The sequence below is a fragment of the Dromiciops gliroides genome, chromosome 3 (assembly GCF_019393635.1).
Source record: "Dromiciops gliroides isolate mDroGli1 chromosome 3, mDroGli1.pri, whole genome shotgun sequence".
Classification (NCBI taxonomy): domain Eukaryota; kingdom Metazoa; phylum Chordata; class Mammalia; order Microbiotheria; family Microbiotheriidae; genus Dromiciops; species Dromiciops gliroides.
The window spans coordinates 184,494,143-184,504,911 of record NC_057863.1 but is presented as its reverse complement, the minus strand read 5'-3'; the positions used below and the strand labels follow the sequence as shown (position 1 = coordinate 184,504,911).

Here is a 10,769-nt window from a genome sequence, read left to right as displayed (position 1 = left end):
GCTAATTTTCCAGATGAAGAAACTGAGGCAAACAGGGTGAAGTGACTTTCCCAGGATCACACAGCTAGTAAGTGTCTGAGGCCAGATTTGAATTCTGGAAGATGAGTCTTCCTGACTCCAGGACTGACACTCTATCCATTGTGCCATCTAACTGCTCCCTGGTCCATTGTTGGGTGTACTGATCTATTGCTGGGCTGAGCTGCTCAGCTAACAACTCACCATTTCTCCAGACCTCTAAAGCCACATAGTCCATGTACCACATCCCCTTCAGAATACTTATGCAACTAATATTAGGAAAGAAAATAAGAAAAGTATAAACACAAAGAGCCAGGCAGGAGATGCGTCAGCTGCTTTTCCCTCTACCCAGCTGCTCAAAACAATCCTATTTCCTTGTAGCTGCAAAGGAAAGAGACTGAGTGATGGAAGAGTCCGCCCTTTTGTATACGCACTCAGTTCTGGCTCACTAACTCCTGACTCATAAGTTCTTCCAGCTCATCAACCAATGAGAAGGCTCTACATAATCATGTAATAGTGGTACCTGAGTTATTTGTAGTTAAACACTAGCTCCCCAAAATGTTCATGTGGTTGAAATGGAAGCATGCAGAGAATGTGTACGCAAGCTTTAAAAGCTGGTTCTCGGGGCAGCTAGGTGGTGTAGTGGATAAAGCACCAGCCTTGGATTCAGGAGGACCTGAGTTCAAATCTGGCCTTAGACACTTGACACTTACTAGCTGTGTGACCCTGGGCTAGTCACTTAAGCCCCATGTCTTTAAAAAAAGACAACAACAAAAGCTGTCCACCTATGATACTGTAACCTACAAAACTCCTTTAACATTAAAAATAAAAAGGGGAGACAGGTCTAGTAATGACTTGTTTTTCCTTCTTCCTTTCAAAGAGTTGGAATGGGAATGTAAGGATCATCTAATACAATCCTTTCTTTTTTAGGTGAGGAAAAATAGAGACTAAAATAAGTTAAGTGATTTAACCAAGGCTAAGGAGTGGAAGAGCTGGGATAAAATCTAGGTTTTCAGATTCTCAGATCAGCACTTTTATAATACAGTAATATTTTTAAAGAGTGGTCAAATATAGTGGCCCTGCCTTTCTCCCTGACATATACATACTAACTCATGACACCATACCATACCACACTACACCATACCAAGATGGAAGAAATGACTGAGGAAGCTAGATTTTCAGTGGAGAAATCGATCATCAAAGGCAAGCTCTTTTGCTATGGCCTTATCAAAACACCGTGGTCAGATTTATCTCTGAGAGAAAATTTATTTCTTTTTTGACACCTGCAAGAAATTACATAAAATGCCTCCTTCCCCTGATCTGTTGTTCATCACTCCATCTGCATCAAAAATTAAATCATCTTTATATAAGGCTGCAAGGACATCTGTTTGCAATCAACCTCCCGGAGGAAGCAGTGTTTCTGGAGAAGTGGAAACCTGATTCTCCCCTTTCTGCACTCATAGGCTGTTTTTGGAGAAGTTTCCAGCAGAGGATCTAGCAAGGCTGAGGGAAGTCAGATAAGAGTGCCTTTCATATGACTTCACCAGTGGGGCCTGGCTGGCTCAGGAGGCTGAAAAAGCTTTTCCTCCACCAGTTAGTCATTCCTTGTCCTACTTTTCCGAAGTCAAGAAGTCCTCACATAAAGAGGAACTTGTTCAGTGACAGAAAAGGTCATTTCTGCTGGCCAAGCACTTGGAAAGGAGACAGGAAGCATATTATTTTTAAAAGGTAAAGTGATAAAATATTTGCTTACCAAAGGGACAGGCAGTGGATCTTAAACCCGCCTTGGGGTCTGCTCTACCCTGCAGGGTGGGGAATGACTCCATCATCTTGCTATTGCCCTGATGGAAATAGCAGGCAGTTTGGAGCTGTGATGGCTTTTGCTTCAATTACCCAGGGGCTCAAATTGTGCAGATGGGGGGCTGTATGAGCGGATGGCAAGCGTATAACCTCTGCTGCCTCTCTTGGAACTTGTGAACTTTTAGAGATTTCTCAGGAGTTAGAAAAGGTGGAAAAATGGCTTCCTCCAAGATGCAAATCCAGGTTACTCTGCATTTTTAGAGATGATCGTGTGGCAAAATTGCTTCTCCTTCCAATTTTGCCTCCCATTTTTATATATGCAGCAAGGTGATGGCCATGAAAAGCCCCTGCTGAAATGTAAATGAGAAACTTTTCATAGTCAAAGTTTATATTGCAGCATCGTTAGTGTGTAAATAACCACATAGTACTTTATAGAATCTGACATCATTGACTCTATTTGAAAGGATGTTGTTATGTAAGAGAATATCATCATTGGAAGTGCAATGTAAGTGGTATCATCAAGTATACAGTATATCTTGGGAGAGAACTACCAGTGTTTTATTCGGAAGAGTAAGATACATACATAACCTTTTTGGGTTTTTGTGACCATTGTTGTTGTTTTTCCTTTGTTTTCCAAGAGGATTGTGACATCAGGGTGATGTCATGACTTGCACTGAATTGGATTTAAGTGAGAGAGGGCTGTGCAAGGTCATCAACCTTACTCTCTTCTCCAGTGACAAGATATATATCAGGATGACTGGAGATGGCCCCAGATGTTTAAAGCAATTGAGGTTAAGTCACTTGCCCAAGGTCACACAGCTAGTAAATATCTGTGGTCACATTTGAACTCAGGTCCTCCCAACTTCAGGGCCAGTACTCTATCTACTGTGCCATCTAGCTGCCCTCCTCCCCTTTTTTGTGTGACTAAGACTTAATTAAAGGCAGAAATACTATATAATCAAGGGCAAAACATTGACTTTTGCCCCTAAAAGCTTTACTCATACAACCATGAAATACCTTATTAAATATGATATTAATCCAGGAAGAGAAGCATGTTGCATAAAGCCGACCTTGGAGTGAGGGCCAAGTCTTCCCTCTGATGCTTGTGACCCTTGGTCAAGTTGCCTAACTTCACCATGTGCTCAGTAACTGTCAAAGCCTGTAAGTCATAAAGCAAAAGCTGATGTGTATTAGTAAGCGCAGTAATTAAGAACAAAATCTCTAACTGCTCACACAACTGGAACTCCCCCATAGAGACCACAACTGTAGTAAAATGAATGAAATCCACTCTGCTCCCCCCCACCCCCCGCCTTGTTTGACTTATGTTGGTTTTTGCTCTGGGAAACTATGCAAGGCTAACCACAATTATGTTCTGCCCACAGTGACAACAAAGCTTTGATTTTCAGGGAGAATCAGTCTGTCAACATTACTGCTTCCAGCAGGCATTTGTATGTCCAGTGTATCACTGTTCCTTGAACAGGGCTCAGTTGATTTTCAAGTAGGGAAAAAATCATAGAATCATAGAATTTGAGCATAATTTATGTAATCTGACAGAGGTACCATTATTACAGATTGGAATCTTCTGACTGTGAAGAGAGGAAGGAAAAAATGAAGTGAATGGCCTATATATTACACTGGTCCTGAAATCTACTTGGGTCTCATTCTTTTTGTCATTAAAACCAAAGGAAATTTAAAGGGAAGAAAAAACAAAACAAAATTGTTTTTTATTCATTTATTTTTCATTTCACTGGAAGCCTTAGAATCAAAGAGGCAGAAGGGGGTGGAGATAGAAGGAGAGAATCATCTAGTCATTTCTTTGCCTTCAAGAAAGGTCACATGGAGAGCATATCACTGAAATGGGAAGTCTCTTTTCTCCAGGGCCAGAAATTTTAAAACTGCCCCTGGTTACCTACTTCAACTTTTAATGACAGACATGCAGGAGGAAAGCCAACTTATATAAGAAAAATGTAATCTGAACTGAACCTCAATTGTAAAGTCCAGAATTGCCTTATTTATCTTGTATTACTAGGGGAAATGAGATGCTCTTTATGGGTGAATTTTCCTGACAAATGAATCTGGTTCTCATTTTTTCTTTTAATTCAGGGTGGGAAATTTTCCTTAAAATATGTAGATAATACTTTATTCTGTGCTTCCTTAAACAGAATATAGTGAAGCTAATTTAATCAAGTCTTGTTGACTGGGACCATCATTATGAACAAAAAGCAATGACTGTAGTAAGTTGGGTTGCTCGTACGTGATGGACGATGTCCAATTTGCCCAATGTCACAAAACTAACAAGTGTTAGGGGCAGGATATGAACCCAATTTGAAACCAAAATCGTAATATTAGACCTTTTTTATGAAAAGTAACTATTTTTTCCCTCTGAAATTTTAGAATTCACAAAATGTAATTAAATGTAATGTAATTTGTGTCTTTTTTTTTATTATGAAGCTACAGGGAGATTATTTTCCCCATCCCAAGATATTACTACTAATAGTTTAAGAGATACTTTCCTTTTGAAAATTATAATATAAAATGGGAGACCAAAATCAGATTTGTATTTATCAAAGTGATAGATCAAACATTGCATTGTAACTTATAAATGCCACCCCCCCAAAAAGGATCTATTTAATTCACTGGGGATAAGGTAAGTTTCATATCATAAAATTCAGGAAACAGCAATATGGAAGTGGTGAAAACATAAAAACTCTTTTTACATAATATTTAGAACTCCTTTTTTCTTCCTATCTTAAGAACTGTAGAGAAAAAACTTCTGACAGAAGGCAGGTTAGAGAACTTCCACATTTTTTTTCTTCCTTTTTTAACTTCTCTGATTCCCAAGATGTAGCAGCCAAAAAATCTCATATGCTACATTCTCTGCCTATGTAAGGACTATCCAAGATAATGGACTAAAAATAGCTTGTCCCCTGCATACATACATAGGAGGAAAACTAATGAATGTGTAGCTTTTGAAAAAAACATGAATATGTAAAACCAGCAGGTAGGAACATGAGGTTAAAAGAGAAGGATGAGAACTGAAGTGGTTTAGGACATATCCTGTCAGGCTAAAGCCAAGTAAGATGAAGAAATAGGTGATGAAAGGTAGTGATAGCAAACTCTCTCGAGCAATTTTTTCAAAAGTTCTGTGCTCCCAAGGCCTGTACTATGAAATCATCTATTTTCTTGATCACAATGTATACCTTTGGAGGAATGTTTCATGTGGTTAATGATTTCATTATTCCACTCACTCTGGAATTTCCATAGACTACTGGGGATGTCCCCAGACAGTGCTTCCTCTACTGATACTCAAGGAAGATATAAAAAAATCAAATAGCAAAGTGTTTCATTGATTTAGAATAGCAAAGTAAATAGCAAGGAAAGGGTAAACAAGAGAATCATTCTCGGCTCCCATACATAAATGAGTACAGTCTCCCACAGATTCTCATGCTGTTGAAGAAGGATTTAGGCCTTCATCCCTAATTAAATCACTAGAAAACTCATGCTCCTAGGGGAGGATCTTCCTTCAAAAATATGCCTCTCCTCATTTCCCAAGTCCTGTTGGTGTCACCACTATATTCAGTTACCCAGGTTCAGATCCTTGTTTCTAAATCTGAGATATCTATTATCCATTCATTCCTTAATTTTTAAGTTTTATAAGATTATATAGAATAGTTATGCTTTCTATTTTATAGTGAACTATGCTTTTCAAAATATGAGCAAAACATGAACATATTTCACTTTTTTTTTAAAGAGAAAATGAGAGTTAAGTGACTTGCACAGGGTCACACAGCTAGTAAGTGTTCAAGTGTCTTAGGCTGGATTTGAACTCAGGTCCTACTGAATCCAGGGCTGGTGATTTATCCACTACACCACCTAGCTGCCCCTAAACATATTTTATTTAATTTGATTCTTCAAACAGACAAGCATGATTACTCCTATCTTACAAATTAAGAAGCTAAATGAGTCTGGTTAAACAACTTGTCCTGGTTCACACAGCTAGTTTATTAGGGAGTTGAATCCCATTCTTTCCAATCACATTGACACCAACCTAGTTGAGCCAAATTACCTCTCACCTGTACTGTTGTAATAGCCTACTAACTATTATCTCTTCCATAAGCTTCATTCCTTTCCTCTTTCCAAGAGCTTATGTAAAACAGGAAATGACATAGCCAAGCCATAATGCTTGAAAATCTTAAAAAAATCATTTTATTAAATATTTCCCAATGACATATAAATTTTTTAATATAAATTTTTTAACTTTTTTAGTTCCATATTTTCTCCCTTTCTCCTGAACCTTCTCCCTCTCCTTAAGAAGGCAATATGATATCACTTATACATGTGAGATCATGCAAAATATATTTCCATCTTGGTCATATTAGAAAAAGAAAAACACACACACAAAACCAGAAAAATAAAGGAAGTTTTAATGAATATGCTTCAATTGGTTCATTAGTTTTCTCTCTGGAGGTAGATAGTATTTTTCATCATAAATCTTCCAGAATTTTCTTGGATTATTGTCTTGATCAGAGTAGCTAAGTGTTTCCCAGTTGATCATCCTTACAATAATACTGTTACTATGCACAATTTTCTCCTGGTTCTGCTCACTTCACTGTGCATCAATTCATGTGAGACTTTCCAGGTTTTTCTGAAACCATCCTGCTTGTCATTTCTTGCAGCACAATAGTATTTCATCAGAATCATATACAACAACTTGATCAGCCACTCCCCAATTAATAGGCATCCTTTCAGTTTCCGATTCTTTGCCACCACAAAAAGACATGTTCAAAAAATTTTTTTGACTCTCAATTGCCTATAAAAATTTACAAACTCTAACATTAGTAGCTCAAAAAAGTCTGGTTCCAACTACTTTTCTAGCTACATTTTATGGGATTCCTCTATTCTCTAGCCAAATTGGACTATTCATTGTTCCATGATTTCATCCTCTTTTCTTTCCTATGCTTGTAATAGACTCTCCATCCATGCCCATGTCAGTTTATTGAAATATTTCTCCTCCAAGTCCCAGATCAGATGCCATCAACTCCATAATATTTTCCCTGATCTCCCCAGTTAAAAGTAATTCTTCTAAAAAAAATAAAAGTAATTTTTCCCTCTGTGGAAGAAGCAAATGTTAGTCTGCAGTTTAGCTTGTCTGCCATAGAAAATTTTATTCATGATACAAGTAGTTTCAGGGAAAGTGAAAGTGGCCAACATGGTTCGCCTGCTAATCAAAGATTTGCTTAGACTAAGTTCCAATGACCTCTTATGATAACAGAGTTACAAAAGATGAGGGAACTCAATTAATGGGAAAGACAAATTATTCTGTTTTCAAGACTGTTTTTTTTATCATATTTTACATAAAGGGAACATTGATAATACAAACACATTTTTGGAAAGATCTTGTCAGTGGTTCTGATCTCATAGGAGATCATGGACACTGTCATTATAACACTAATTCATAATTGTTTCAACACAGAATCATAGATTTTGAGAATTAGAAGGCACCTCAATGGCCATTGAGTCTAACCCATACATGAAAGGAATCCCAAGTATAACATAATCAACAAGTGGTCATTCAGCCTCTGTTTGAAGACCTTCAAGAAGTAGGAACCCACCTCCACCTCATCTCAAGTGAGTCTATCCCATTTTTGGATATCTTAAACTGTTAAGAAGTCTTTCAAGTCAAGGCAAGTCAAGTCAAATCAACAACCAGTTATTAAGTGCTTCCTATGTCCCAGGCACTGTGCTAAGTACTGGGGACACAAATATAAGCAAAAAAGAAAGCACCTGCTCTCAAGGAGCTTACATTCTAATAGGAAGGCAACAAATAAAAGGAACCTGGTAGGGTGGGTACTCACATGGCAAAGTCTTGAGAATAAAGGATGGGGGCAGCTTGGTGGCGCAGGGGATAGAACACTGGCCCTGGATTCAGGAGTGCCTGAGTTCAAATCCGGCTTCAAACACTTGACACTTACTAGCTCTGTGACCCTGGGCAAGTCACTTAACCCCCATTGCCCCACCAAAAAAATCAATCCTTCATCCAAATGGAGGTTCCTGGAGAAATATACCAAGAGGAGAAGGGTGGGGGACACGGGAGAAAAGGGAGAAAGCTTCTGAAATTCAGAAGCAAAGTCTGGAGATAGTAAGCATAAGGGTAAAAAATAGAACAAGTCTAATCCCTTTTCCGTATGACAGTCTTTCAAAAACTTGAAAGAAACCTTACTGATTATAGATTTTCACACTACTTTAAATGTCTTAGCTACTCTTTTTACCTCTTTAATTCATTTTCTGTGCATTTTTATGCATGTGGATATATTATTGGTATATATGCCTCATCCCCTTACTGTACTGTAAGCTTTTTGAAGGAGGAGATTGTACCTATTTTTAAAAAGAAATCTACATACCCAGTTCTACCAAAGTACTTTATGCATACTTAATAGGCCTGTGGATATTCTTATTGCTACTCATCTACACCTGCTCATTCTTTGTGACTTCTGTCTATAAGCTCCCACAAATTCATAATATAATATCCATCTAACATTCTTAGGGACTTCCTCGCCATGTCTTAACATTGTAATAATACTAGTAAAGCCCATGTACCTACGAGTGAGTATCCTTTCCTTTTGGAAACATCTTTTTCAATTGAACACACATTTCTTCAGTGAAAATAGCCTTTTTTCTGACTCTTCTTCATAGTACCTTATTTGGTATTTGGGGCAACCTGATCATACCCACCATATACCTCTTATTATCCTCTTAGTGATATTCAATTTTAATTTTTTGGAGACTAATATTCTATGAATTGCAGCAAAACATTCAACAAACAACAAAAAGTTTAGAATATTGGCATTAAAATGATGTGTCTTAATTCCAGGAAGATATTTAGGGACATTAAAGGATCTCTGCAATTTCCCACAAGCAATTCAGTTCACTCACCCCTTCCCATTTTATTCTAGGCCAACTTTTTGTCCATTTGTAGTATCTGTCCAAGATATATATTGATGGATGATCTCTATAGGTTGTCCATCTAATTAAATATCATAGTCTTAACAGGAGGTAGCCTGAGTGACTAGAAGGATGTTGGTGTCCTCAATATCAATAGGGAAGTTAGGAGAAGGGTTGGAGTTTGGGGGAAAATGAGTTAAGATTTAGACATGATAAGTTTAAGATGTCTATAGTACATCCAATTCAAGGTGTCCAATAGGCAATTGGAGATATAGAAGTTGTAGGTAATAAGAGAAGTTAGAGATGGATAAATAGACATAAGAATCAATTGCATAGAGAGGATCATTAAATACATGGGAAGTGATAAGATCTCCAAGAGAAATAGCAGAGAAGAGGGCCTAGGACAGAGCCTTGTGGGCACACCCACTGTTAGCAGGTATGATCTTGATGAAGATCCAGGAAAGAAGAATGAGGAGTTATATGTAGGAGAACAGGAAAAACAAGGAGCATAAAAAAACTAAAAAGAAGAGAATTTCAAGAAAAGGATGATTGGCAGTATCAAATGCTACTGAGAAATCAAGAAGTAGGAGGATTAAGAAAAGACCAATAGATTTGGTAATGAAGAGATTATTTTAGTTGAATTATGTGTTAGAAAGCCTCAGAAAATTCAGAAAAATAGAGAAGAGGAAGTAGAGGCATTAAATGATTGGTGATGGCTTTCCCAAGGACTAGGAAAGCAAAGAGATATAGTGTGATAGCTAGAGGACATGGGTGGATCAAGAAAGGATTTTTGTGTGTGTGTGTATATGAAGAATACTTGTGGATGTTTGTAGACATCAGGAAAGCAATCAGAGAGGAAAAGACTGAAGATAAATGAGAGTGTGGATGATAGAGGGGGCAATCTCCTAGAGATTAAAGGGATAGAATAGGATCATTTGTGTGCATAGAGGGGTTTTCTGGGCAAGGAGAAGAGCCACCTCTTCATGTAAGATGTAGGTGAAGGTGTAGATAATAGTAGTGAGGTCATCTGAGTGATAAGAGATGAGGAGGAGGGAAAAGAGGTAGTTGTCAATGAATGGTCTCAAAATTTTTAGTGAAATATGAAGTAAAGTTCTTAGCTGAGAGGGTGGGGAAAGGAAGACCCATAAATGATTTGAGAATGAAAAGACTTGGGAAACCTCCTGGATAAATGGGATGATGAGTTAATTAGGTAAGACTAAAAAGATTGCCTTGTAATCGTGAGAACCCAATTGAGATTACAGAAATTTGTAGAGGACCCAGTCAATTGGTTGTCTGATTTTCTCTAGCTTTGTTCAGCAATATATGAATAGGCACAAAGACACACAAAGGCACAATGGTGAGAGGTTTGACAAGGCAAGATCTTTAATATGATCAGGGGGAAAGGACTCAAGAGAAGAGGGCAAAGTAGGATTGAACTGGTTCACCAAGGGCTCAAGATGGGAAAGCCAATGCAAAGGTGATGGCCTGAGAAAGAATAGACAGGACAGAGAGATTGGAGGTCATGGTGAGGATAAAGAACAGGGTTTTGCATTGTAAGACTGTAGAAGAAGTGGAATAACCACAGATAAGATAAAGGAATTTCAGAATTCATGAATACAGAATAAAACACAAGTACAGAGGATCTGACATTTTTTGGTCAATTGATTGATGGTAAAGAGTTAGTGTACTGGGTATTTCTTGAAAAATACTCATCAAGGATGCCCTCAGTGTGTGTGTGTGTGTGTATTATTCTCATGAAATTTGATTTAGATGGGAAAGTAGACATTAAATACAATCACTGTTGATATTTTCTGTTACCATTTTCACATATTAATAAAGTCTGAGATTTCCTGCCACCCCCCCCCCCATATCTTTGGTATCTTCCTCTCCTTCCTTATGAATCAATTCTCCAATGCCCTCACAACTTGTGTTGCATCAAGCACAAATCTCCTCTCTGTACAATTGGTCTAATCTATGTGCTTTCCTTGTCTTTGTTTTCTTTGGTGCCACTT

General features: G+C 37.8%; 1 protein-coding gene across 1 annotated transcript in view; it reads left to right on the top strand.

Annotated features, from left to right (window-relative positions):
* The first annotated feature begins 1,618 nt into the window (after positions 1–1,618).
* Positions 1,619–10,769, top strand: part of ECRG4 (ECRG4 augurin precursor) — a 64,242-nt gene continuing 55,091 nt past the window's right edge. The window contains exon 1 of the mRNA XM_043996699.1: positions 1,619–1,743. The gene's annotated coding sequence lies outside the window, so the exon portion shown is untranslated. The remainder of the gene's footprint in view (positions 1,744–10,769) is intronic.